This window comes from Dermochelys coriacea, chromosome 4, assembly GCF_009764565.3.
Source record: "Dermochelys coriacea isolate rDerCor1 chromosome 4, rDerCor1.pri.v4, whole genome shotgun sequence".
Classification (NCBI taxonomy): domain Eukaryota; kingdom Metazoa; phylum Chordata; order Testudines; family Dermochelyidae; genus Dermochelys; species Dermochelys coriacea.
The window spans coordinates 59,837,259-59,850,276 of record NC_050071.1 but is presented as its reverse complement, the minus strand read 5'-3'; the positions used below and the strand labels follow the sequence as shown (position 1 = coordinate 59,850,276).

At 40.4% G+C, this 13,018-nt stretch overlaps 1 protein-coding gene across 5 annotated transcripts in view; it reads left to right on the top strand.

Moving 5' to 3' along the window:
• The window catches only part of SH3D19 (SH3 domain containing 19), a 140,954-nt gene that overhangs the window by 43,583 nt on the left and 84,353 nt on the right, over window positions 1–13,018 (top strand). The gene's annotated exons all lie outside the window — the stretch shown is intronic.

Sequence of the window (13,018 nt, the reverse complement as noted above, 5' to 3'; positions counted from 1 at the left end):
TCCAGACAGTCTGATTCCCAATAATATCCACATACCCTCTGACTCTCTCTCCACTTCATTAGTTACCATGCCACTTTCCTCCTACTCTTCCTTTCCACATGTGGCCTATGGAAAAAGAGAGGGACGTTTTTGAAAGGACAGTGTTTTTAGCCTGTCTATTCTGCCTCTTCCTTTGTGCCTGTGTTAGTCCCACTAGTCCAGCTGGCATGCTGTACCAGTTAGTGTAAAGGGCTGGGGAGAATTTCCCTGACATACGAACTGAGGAAGGCAGCCATAGGCTGTATTCTAAGGATCACCCTCAGAGTCTCTGGTATAAGGGATGAAGCTAGGGATGGGCAGAGCCACACACATAGTATTGTGGTGACTCTGGGCAGCAGTGCTGCTATAATAGGACATCTCTTTGGGGCTGTCTGAGTTTTGTGGTCCCCAGAGCCCTTTGGGAGGGCATAAAGGTGGCTTCTTAGTCACTTATTTTTCCCCTTCCCCTGGACTGCAAGTTCTGTGCTGCGTCTCTTAGGAGTGCAACACAAAATCTCACCCAGAGAGTCTTTGCTGGTGGACTGAGAATTAAATAGTTTGAAAAGAAGAAGGTTTTGAGAGGGGAGGTGGTCCATGAAGTGTTGCATATTAGTTCCCCAGAACAAAGTGTTTGACAATAGCTGGTCAAACCAGAATCTAGTACAATCCTCAAAGTTCTAAACCTGGTTGTTTTATAAATACCTTGGTTGATGACTTGCTGAAATTTTAATTGCTATAGATAAACTTTAAAAAAAGATGCTACATGTGCTAGATAATAAATATACTACTTTAAACCACTGGATTTAGTACCTCTTCAGGTCCTTAAAGGTTCACATTTAATTATTTTCTGCAGCAGAAATAGGGCCTCTAACGTGAATCTTGGAGAACACATCAAGATGAGCGAGGAGGGCAGGGACAAAGAAATGTCCTGTCTCCAACCAGGATCATATGTAACATATTCAAATTTACTTCAGTGTGTCAGGAGTGAGGATCGCTTTAGAAGCAAATACATAAAGCGGTGGAATTGCTCAGGGCTAGTGTGATTGCCCAAAATGAATAGAGTATGTTGTTCTGTAAAAAAACTGTGGGTAAAAATTAGGCATTTGGAAAAAGACCCAGCCTAACACATACATGTGAAGCATATTAGTTAAAAGCCTTATCTCAATTTTTCCGGGATTAGATTCAGTTACCAATTTTGTGTCCTTGTAAAACTTGCTTTTTCTGTTAATTTTCAGTTTTTAACATGATTTTTCAGGAACAACTATTTTTTAGAAAAAGCACTGAAGACTGAAACTAAGTTTAGATTTAATAGTGAGTATGTTAGCTATTTATATATGTTCTTAGATACATTTACCTGGTTATCAGTGAACACCCTAGTGCCTCTTGGATACAACTTTTAAGGAGAACAGTAAGATAACTGCTGAAATGCAAACACACACGTTCTTGGTTTTAAGCACATTGATGGGACTACTCATGTACTTCTAGGTAAGCTTGTGCCTAAGTATTTGCAGGATCAGAGTTTACGGGCCCATGCACAGTGGACCAGCAACTGAGTAAAGGAACAGTGCCCAAACACAGTTCCAGCTAAACCTAGAATAGAGCATAGTTTTAGACCTTCTAACACAGCTTGACTGCATTTCCAGTGGCTGGTGTGTAAGAAACTGGTTTAGATGAAACTGTTTAAACTGCATTTTAACACCATTACCTAAATGTATATGATAAAGCCATAGATTATCCAGGGATGGTTCTTGATTTTGTTGGAATCATCCAGTACTAACTGTGATTTCGTATGGATAGGAGCAGAATCAGATCTTTGATATGGGGGAGGTGCTGGCAGAAGCAGTGATTGGAGGAAATGATATTGAAATCTGGGATACTGCTAGGAACACAGTGAAATTGTGGCAAGAATATGGACAAGACTTTTCAAGGATGAAGATGGATAGCAGGAGTTGGTGCTGAGTATACACAAAAGGACCATGTTTGTGGCAGTCATTTTTGTGATTCCATATCTAGCTTTTTGAGCTTGAAAACTTGTAAACTATATCTCAAGATCTTATCTGTCCTGGAAGATAGTACTGCAGCTGGAACATGAGAGAAATGGTGACATGAAAGGAGATTTGAAGGAGGATACTTGAGAGTGTAGGGGCTTTTTTGTCAGACTGTTTTAAAAAACTTTTAAAACACACATTTAATTCCAATCTCTAATGAACACTTGGGAGAAGGGATTTTTTTGTTATTCCTTCTCCCCACCATTCCATCCCAATCTCCTCAATTAGTGTCTCAGAGCTCACAGCATACATCACTGAGATATCAGGAGAACAGGAAAATATGAATTGACATTCTTGCTGGTTCTAAGGGTTTTTTTTGTTTTTTTTAAAGGGGGGAAACCCCCCTCCTTTTTGACAAAAACCTTTCATGCCTTTATTCATCATAAAGATTTTTTTTAAAAGGAAGAGCTTAAAAAAACCCCAATCTCTTGTGAGTCATCTTTCAGATGGAGCAGTTTTAGAAAAATCTACAATGCTATTAGAAAAAGAAGGCTTCTGTTCTTCCCTAACCTCAATATTTTTCTCTTAATTTTTAAGGAGAGTCCTTCTCACATATCTTTAATTCTGGATACGATTGTTCCGAAATATCAAGTCTCTTTTCTAAGTCTCTCAGACTGTAGCAGTTAGATAATAGCACGTTATCATTCTACTCTGCATTAATATGCATCAGATAAAATAGTTAAATCTACAGCATATCAACCATTTCTTATAACAGAAAACCATGGTGTTGGAACACTGTTATAAGTCAGTGTCACCTGCTTTGAAAATAACCGAATGCACTTTGCCTTAAAATGGATGTAGTTGCAAGAAATTGAGGATGAGCAAATCAAATAGTAAATTACATTTTGCCTGAATTACTGTAAATATTGGACATATTTAGCCAGAAAATGGCCTCTTCCTCACTCACTCCCTACCTTTATCTTTGGAGGATGCCCAGCTGGAGGGCCTCTGGCTGATCCCTTGGTCATTCCGGGTGCGTTCAATTGGTCAGCTCCCCAATCTTGCATGTGGAAGGGACTAGCAAGGTAGGTCTGCTCATCCCAAAAGTGAGGAGCTGTCTTATGGGGAAGCAGGTCATTTGCCTGTTTCACTTTCTGCAGCAGATGTACCCTCAAGACTCCATCAGTTACAGGTGCTGCAGTACCAGAGACCATTAGAGGGCTCTTGAATAGAGGTAGAAGGCATAGGACTATCTCTTGGATTTGTGAAGAGGTGGACCGGTACCTTAAGAATTCAAGAAGGGCAGGAAATAACTAGTTGATGGCTCTCCAAAGAACCCAGGAAGTGGTCAACTAGCTGGCCCTGAAAGACCTACAAGAGGAATTGGAGGAGCAGGAGGAGAAAGCTGACTCCACCGACTAAAGATGGCCAGGCTAGGATGAGATGGGGTATCTGAGGGCCCGTGGTTTTACTAATACAGTTTTCTGATTTATTTCCTAAATATTAGTATCCTCAAAGATCCTAGTATTGATTTTCTGAATCCAAATAATGAGCAGTTTGCCAATTGCTACAGGAAATCATTATCTTGTGATGACTTTCCACTCAATTGAAACGATCTTTTATTATATTCCTTTAACTGCGAAACTTCAGGAAATATTGAAACAGATGTCTTTTATATTGGTAATGATGATTTGTAATTATTGTGTTATCTTGAGATTAAGGGCCAGTTTGTCACTTAAGTAATTCCATTGACTTTGATGGAATTTTCCCTGATATTATACCATTGTAGCAATCTCAGATTTAGGCCGAAAGAAACAAATTCCCTATGTTTACTGTCTGTATTTTTTTGCTTTGAAAATGTAAAGCATTTAGATGGTAATTAACAGCTGATTCTGGGCATCCACATATTTTATAATTAATCCCTGAACATGGATAAATCTGCTAGGAAAAAAATGGATTAATTTTCTCTCATTTTCTTGTATGGCAAGGGATAGGGATTAAAAATTCCTTTAAGAGTAATCTTGTAATATGATATAACTCTTCCTTGTAATTATTTTGCTTTTAGTCTTTACTCCTATGACTTGTAATCAGTTTCATTTGACTCAGGGAGTCAAAGGGAGAAGTTTTTAATTAACTGTCCCAGAGGAAAAAACTGGCTGGTCAAATGGTCTGAAGAGATTTTACCTTGGAGCAAGGGTTTGATGACCTGCAGCTGCCTCGTATACCATCCAGTTTTTATAGTGAGGGTCACAAACCATTGGAACAACCCACCTAGAGATATGGCGGATTCTCCATTACTTCTATTTCTAAATCAAGACGATGTCCTTCCAGAAGACAAGCTATAGCTCAAAAAGAAGTTATAGGCTAGATGCACAAAATTACTGGGTGAGGTTGTATGACCTGTGCTATACACAGGGCTGGCTCCAGGCACCAGCTTTCCAATTCAGCGGCAATTCAGCTGCAGCTCTGATGCTCTTCCCGCCGTGGCGGCTTTCAGGCTGCAGCTCCGCTGCTGTTGCGGCAGCAGCAATTCGGTGGCGACTGCTTGGGGCGGCAAAATTGGTAGAGCCGCCCCTGGCTATACAGGAGGTTAGATTAGATTATCATAACAAAAGCTACAGTTTTGTCATGAAAACTTTTAGTCAATTTAATGTCATAGGAGTATGGGAAAAAACCCAGAGTCATAGAAGAATCATGAGCCAGGCGGGCCAAGAATCAAGAATTTCAAGAATGTATAAAAAATCATGGCGGAAGGTCAAAGAGCTCACTCACCCTGCAGTGGTGTCTGCTTCTTGCTGGGTTGGCCCCATTTCCCTGCTCTAGGCATTGCAACCCCATGTACTAGGTTGTAGCACCGCTCAAGTTTTGGCCTTTCCATTTCTAATTGAGAAGGGGTGGACCCACCAAATCTGAGTGAGACTGCAACCTTGTGGGCCAAGTCACAGTGCCAGGGGTAGAGATCTGGGCCCACTTTGTGGGGGTCATGGACTTTGTTAAAATTCATGCCTACCATGAACACCATGACTTCTGCATCAGAGTCATAGTCTTAATCATAATGGTCCCGTTTAGCCTTCAGCTCCATGGATCTGTTGTGAGAAAATTTGCCGACAAAAAGTCTGGAAACAACTGGACATTCCTACAAGCTGGTACTTTATACATGAATAGTAGGAGGGCTATCTTCTGGTTACTCCAAAACATGTTACAGTCATTATGGCCAATTCTAGGCAACCAAAGCTGTGATAGATTTAATTTAAAATGTGCCTGGATCATCAGATGAGTGAGCACAACCTTCTTCTTGGTCCTTTGGAAAGAGATGCTTGAAGAGGTAAAACAAAGGGGGCCACAGGTTTCCTTTTCTCTCTTTCACAGCTGGTCAGAGAGTCCTGAGATGAGTTAGGTGTTTTGAATAGTGTTTGTTTTAAATTCTGTTTTTATCTTTCTGTGTAACAAAGCTTTCCAGTTGCAATACCAGCATTTTATTTGCCTGTTTTAGAAATGTGGCCTTTATGTATGCTCCACTTTTGTATTCTGTGCTTCTAAAACTGTATAATTTATAATTTTCTTTCATATTTAAGGTTTCAGAATAGCAGCCGTGTTAGTCTGTATTCGCAAAAAGAAAAGGAGTACTTGTGTCACCTTAGAGACGAACAAATTTATTTGAGCATAAGCTTTCGTGAGCTACAGCTCACTTCTTGTTAGTCTCCAAGGTGCCATAAGTACTCCTTTTCTTTTTTCATATTTAAGGCTGTATTCCTTCAGTGCAGCTCTGAAGCACATTTTCCACAAGAGAGGCCTTCCATTATGAATACACATGTCCTTGCACCTTTAGCCAGGCAGGCAGGAAACCACTCAAACCACAGGCCTGACAACACAGAGAAACTCTTCTCATTCTGAAGCAAGTTTGGAATACTGGATAAGTACCATTACTAGCAGGATCTCTGATACTTGACACACTCACACTCACTGATAGTGGTCAGGAAGAATAATAAAAACAAAAACCCTGTGCCTCAGAAGACAGACCAAAGATCATGGTTTAATCTTTGTCTCCAAAATAATATGATTTAAAAAAAAAAACTCATAATTTTGGGTGGATTGATTCACGGTTTTTGAAGTTTTTGGGTTGGTAATATGGAATCACTAAAATAACATGCTTTTTTAAAATTGGAGCAAAATAGTATTTATGGTAGGATGGGGGGGAAGGGAATTCACACTGAATATCTGTGAAAAGAAGCACGAAAAATATATTTAGAAAATACTTTCATCGAGAAATTATATTAGAAAAAATTGTGTCATTTCAGACTTGTTCATTTTCACATAATACATTGGGTTTCAAATCCAAACATTCTTTTAATATAATTGAAGTCCATAAATAGACTTCTAACAATATACAGAAATTGGTGAGAAATCTTGTGTATACAGTGCCTAGCACAATGGGGGTTATAACTATAATTATTATAATAATGGTAATAGCTCTTGGAGGTGAATGTTGGATTCAGTGTACTCTGTGAATGGGGTCGGGTGAAGTGAGAGATTAAAGGTAGTTTCCAATGACTGCTCAATTATTATGGTAAATTTAATGCAATTTTTATAATTATGTGTAGAATGAACAAATACAATTGTGATTCTGAAGTTCTCAAGACTATGATAGTTACAAGACCAAGAAACTCTCCATAGAGACTATTCACAGTGTGAATAATAATACTTAGCCTTTTACTCAGTAGATCCTCAAGTACTTTACAAAGGAGGTAAATATTGTTGTCTCCATTTTACAAATGAAGAAACTGCAGCAGAAGGGAAGTGACTTGTTCAGGATTGCACAACTGGTCAGTAGCAGAGCTGAGAACAGAATCCAGGTCTCCTGACTCCTGTTCCAGTGCCTAATCAACGGGACTGCAATAACTAAAGATAAATCCATTTAAATTATATACTTTGAAGTCTGGTCTCAGTCATGCTTGTGAACACAGAGTAACTTAATATGGATTTAAACCACAGTTGCCAACTTTCACATGGTAAATAAGCACCCCAACTTTCACAATAAGCCAAAAATCAAGCTAATCCCATTTCAAAACAAGCCAACCCCTAAGAATCCCAACACTCTATGTGACTAGATCCCCGCGGTGTGCAGTCTGGAACTGTGGTGGGCCCCTGACTCTCTCCTCCCACACCCCCGTTCCTGCTTGCTGGGAGCTGATCAAAAAGAAGCAGCAACAAGGTACAACAAGCTACAAGCTAAACGAGCACCAAGATACAAGCCAAAAACTAGCTAACAAGCAACTCACAAGCCAATTAAGCCAAAAACAAACCCTATTTCTGCCGTTATTTTTGCCTGTTTGGCATGTCTGATTTAACCCAGTGTGAGACCAGAATCTAGTCAAACATCTTTTTTCCCATAAGTTTAGCTTTCTATTTATGGTAATTAACACATAGAGCCCCTCTCCTCTGTAGAGGAAGCAAATATTCACTAATCCTAGAAAATGGGGTACTATCACTATATTGTTATGGAAAGGCTGCATGTCGTACATCTATAAACTTAGGTCCCATGTTAACCTCAGAGGTCTGCTTAGGTGGAAGAGTAGGGTGGAGCTGTTTGATGCAATGTGCTCCTTTGACATTACGCCTCATTTAACACAGCAATATTAGTTTTCCTTCAACGGTTCTTATCCATCTCAGAAGGGGAAGTAGCTCACACACCTTGCGCAGATCTACACTACTGCTGCGGGTCGATCTAAGCTACGCAATTTGACTTACATTAGTAGCGTAACTCGAGTCGCCGTAGCTTGGATCTATTTACTGCGGGGTCCACACTATGCAATGTTGATGGGAGAGGCTCTCCTGCCAACGTTGCTTCCGCCTCTCATTGAGGTGGAGTATAGAAATCGATGGGAGAACACGCTCCCATCATGACTGTGTCCTCACTAGACCCACTCAATTGATGCTGTTGCATCGATTGTACCAGCACCAATTTAGCTTTGGAGTGAAGACAATCCCTTAGTGAAGAAGCTAATGGCAACATGGTTCATGAGCTATGATTCCTCTGAACTGCGCAGCCATGAGGCAGCCTATTAAGGGCCATGCAAGCGCTCAGGGCTGTGGCGGGGCAAGAGGCATCTCCCAAAGCCCCAGACCTGCCGTGGACAGGGAAGAGGCACCCCTTCTCCAGCCCCAGCTCAGCTTGGTCCAGCCATGCTGCAGATGGGGGAAGAGGCGCCCCTACCCAGCCCCAACCCAGCCTGGCCCGGACCTGCCGGGGCCGGGGGAGAAGCCCCCTTCCCTGGTCCCAGCCTAGCCTTGGACCTGCCGTGGCTGGGAAGAGAGGCTCCCGGCCCTCAGCCCCAACCTAGCAGCTCTGGAGCTGCTGTGGTGGGGAGAGGTGCCTCTCCCCCCCCCAGCCCAGGTGCTGCTCCAGGGAGAGAAAGCAAGGGGGAGTCTTCTCTCCCCACCATGCCCCAGGGCAGCCTGCACCCCAAATCCCTCATCCCTGGCTCCACCCCAGAATCCGGAGCCCTCACCCCCTGCCATTGCAAGGGAAGGGAAGATCTCTCTTGTCTGCTGGGCTGGCTTCCTCAATACTCTACACAGCCACTTTTACTGATGGGGCTCTCTGGTCCCTGCTACACCTGCAGGCATCACCAGAAGCAGAGAACAGCCAGGCAGTGAGAGCACCTGGGAGCATGCAGCTCACCCCTAAGCACAGGAGGAACATCGAAAGGCCCAATTTTCCCCCAAGGTAACAGTGGGGCTAGATGCTTGGAAGGGGGAAGGAGTGTCAGACAGAGGATCAGACACAGTAACACTCATGGGGACAGAAAAGGAGTGCCATGGAGCTGGAAGGGGGAAATGAGAAATCATGATGGAGAAGAGGGAGAGTTGTGAGGGAACCATTGGGGGAACAGGGAAAAGGGGATCACCTTTGTTTCCCCAGTGGATGACTTTTGAAATAAGCCAAGATGTTACTGAAGGGATTTACATACACTGGAGTAAATTTTCTGTCTTCTGTCCCCCATCACCTTTCTGAAAGGAAAATCAAATCAAATCTAGTAGAATGTGCACAGAACTGTCCAGCAACAGGGGCCTGGCAGCCCTCTGGTCCCTGCTTATTAGGAGAATTGTCTGGCAAAAATGTTCATAATGGCAGCTGTAGTTCTAGGCAGGGCTGTTTCCTGGAAGACACAGTGACATTTTCAGTCTACTAATGACAACACTCCCCCCTTCCCCCCCGCCATTTCAATTGAGATTTGAAGGATTTTCATTTTTATTTCTGGAAAACAACAGTCACTTTTAAAAACAACTGGAAGGATTTATAGTCCCCATAACAAGCAACTCTGAGGCTGATGGAAGCTGATGTCAAGAAATGGAATGATCTGATTATAAATTGTGTATAATAATGGGCCAAATTAATCATGCCTGGGTGTAACTTCCAGCTGTCTCTTTTTAGCTCTTCGTTTTATGAAAACATTTTGCAATAGAGAGAAAGTGAAAATCATCCAACAGATGGGGAGGAGGGATAGAGGAGCATTGTTTCTAAAGATTTTATTTTTAATATTCTTAGGGAAACCATAAATACCTCCAGAAAGAGCAGGAGGCCACTGTCGCCAGCCAAACAAGGAAGCCTAAAGGCCTAATGATGATTTTAGAACTGAACTGGCAGGTCTAGCTATTTCTAAATTGCCATAATAAAGGAGAATATTCAGGCGATTCTTTGTTTGAAAGACTCTCTACCAACATTATGGACAATGCCAAACTCCATGCTTGAGCAGGCATTTGATTTATCTTTTAAAGATTTTTATGGTTTGGAGACTTCTGTTCTCTTTCACTTAGGCTAAGGTTAGTCTTTGTATTTATGCTTCTTGTTTGGAATCTCAATTAAAATGTTAGATTTGTTCTTGCTGTTAGCATATTACATTAGTTTCCATTGCCTCTGGTTTTGTTTTCAACAGATGGAGGAGAGATTTTTACTTTTATCTATTATGTCTCCCCTTCATTAAAATGCTTATTCAGCGTGCTATTCTATCACCATGTGTTGTCCTTTCTTGTGTTCACTGCATACACTAAAAACAATGAGGATTCCTTGTGGCACCATAGAGACTAACAAATGTATTTGGGCATAAGCTTTTGTGGGCTAGAACCCACTTCATCAGATGCATGGAGTGGAAAATACAGGAACAAGTATAAATACATGAAAAGATGTGATTTGCCTTACCAAGTGTGAGGTCAGTCTAAGGAGATAATTCAATTGCCAGCAGGATATCAAGGGAGAATACCAGATGGCCGAAATTGGGGCAAATAGTGGTAATTAAGGCAAATCCTCAGCACAGACAAGTCCTTGCAGCAAGTATAGGATTTAACTCTGTCTAGATGCAGTGGTGATGTTAGGCTACTCAAAAATTCCCATTGCTAAAAGAGGCTGCCATCTGTTCTGACATATAGACCTGAATACACCTGTCTCAGACCCGAAGAAGATCTCTGAGTAGCTCGAAAGCTTATCTCTTTCACCTGCAGAAGTTGGTCTAGTAAAAGATATTACCTCACCCATCTTGTGTCTCTAATATCCTGGGACCAAAACAGCTACAACAACACAGCAAACAAACTGAAATATGCAAGACATTCCTCATTTTCACAGATCTAACCTGTATCCCTCAAGCCTATCCATTAAGGCAGATAATCTCAAATTTTACTTTTGTTTCACACTATGAAGGTGCATATGAAGGTGCAATATGTCAACAGAAATGTAGTGGCTGGAGAGTATCCCCAAAAGAAACTTAACTGAGTGCTGGGAAGGGTTAAGATCATGAGGAATAAACATTTATTTGGACATCTGATATTTTTTTCTGTATGTTTGTGATTTGAACATGTTATGATTCTACTTTTCTTTTAAATGGTAAACTGCAAGTTATTTTTATGGATTTTTTTTGTTAAATAAATTTTTTTTGATCCCTTTAAATAATAAATAAAGCTTCACTGGACACCTCATTTCCTATTTTGCCATTCATTATCAATTTGGCACAAAAAGATGAAAGGACATAATTGTCATAGATATTAACTGCTAATGTTCAATAATGCACAAAATCCATTCTAAGGGAATAATGATATTTTTAATGCATGTACTTTTTAGTGGATGTTTTTCATTGTTAGTAACAAAAGAAAAATAAATTGTAATGCAAAAAATGCTGTTTCCCCTTCATCTAGCCGTTTAATTCTGTTTTGAATTGCTAAAGTTTTGCATAATAAGTAAGGTGCAGTAATTGCAATAATGAAATGTAGCTATTATGTTGCAGTTGACAGAGAGAAGCACTGGTTTAAGGATGTATTTTTAGCTCTAAACAGAAAGTAAGAATCAACTGTATATTCTGCAGTGTTCTCCTTGTTTATGTAGCTCAAGGGGGCTTGGATGACTTGTTGCTTTGTGTCTGGGCATAGTGCTCATTGTGCAGAAGATTGAAGCTCTGAGTAACATGTTTTTAAACAGACAGTTTCAGCTATTTTTGATTTCTAAAAATACTATTTCTACACTTTTAAAACTGTTCCTGGGAAACTTGCATGTGGAATCTATTTTTACTGCTTTTTTCCATAAGTTTATTGCTTTATTTTAGGGCTGCTCATAAATGCTTTAAAGTCCATAGAACAGTCAGCAGCAGTACAAACTTTCCCATCACACCCCTACTGCTTTGGGGAACACAGAAATTCAGTCTTCATACCTGATCAATCCCTCTTCTCTCTGGCAAAATTGGTAATAAGGGTACCAGTTCTGTTGGGTGGACACCTGTCCACAGTGAACTGGAGTGAAACCATCAACTACTTTCCAGATCGCTATCCAACAGCTTTCAATAAGTAGAGGCGTTTAGTTATTACTAGCTGGGACAGATTTGAATTGGTTACCCAGATCTGTAGACTTCCCTTATCTACTTTTTGTGATGTTTGTTTAAAATGTGTCTGCCCTTCAGTGCTGGGACTTGTCTTTTAATATGGGTGTATAGTGTTCAGTATAATACGGGCTCTCATCCTGACTGGGGCTTCTGGAAACTACCATAAAAGAAATAATAATCCTGGAGATTACTAAATTAAAATCAAGAAGAAAATATCTATTAAAAAGCAATTAATATTCTTAAATGTCCTCCCTCTCTCTCTCTCTCTTTTTAAGTTCTGAGTTTTAGACTTTTTCTGGCTGACCTCATTCTCCAAACAGCTGAATTTTCATGTATGAGTAGCGAGCAGTGAATATAAGCAGTTTTCAGGAATGCATTTCAACTTGGCTCTAAAAGTTTTGCAACTACAGTCGTTCTTTTTTCTCCACAATGGAATCATCCCTGATCATCATTTGGTGCATCTCTTATAGTAAAGTGTCAGTGTCCAACATACTCTGAGAGAAATGGCAGTGGTTTGGGGGAATTATTGCAGGCAACTCTGGCATTTCTTTGGCAAAGCTCTGCATACAGTGTTGTCATATCTGGAAAGACAGGTTTGGTGCAGGGTGGGGGAAATTTAGAATTTCTGTGCAGTGCACATTCTTTAGAAGCCGCTGTTAAAAGTTTGTGTTTCTAATGTACTGTAGGGCGTAACTGAATGAGTCAGCAGTTACTTGGAGCAAGCTGTGATCGTATATGAAGATAGTTTTGTTTTTGTAAGACTTTAACATATTGAGAAATACTTAAAAATTAGTATTTCTACTACCTGGAAACTGGTTTTTAAAGCATATAAGTAACTAAATTGAGAGACGCTCTGTGTGAGTGTGTGTGTGTGTATTTATATTATCACACACCTTTTTTGCTTGTTGGTTTACATTTACTATGTGATAAGATTTTGGGGTGGGGGGAATGATTAGATAATAGGCTTCATCATATTAGAGTTAAAGGTGCATATGGACTAACAAATCTGCTATTTTACAGACAGTCCCAGTGAATATATTAATGTGAGTGAGCTGAAGGAGAGTAAACCTAGAATTAAAAAAATTAGGAAACCAAAGTTTGTCTTCTAAAGGCTCATTTCCCTTTAGAAATACTACTCGTTTACCTAAA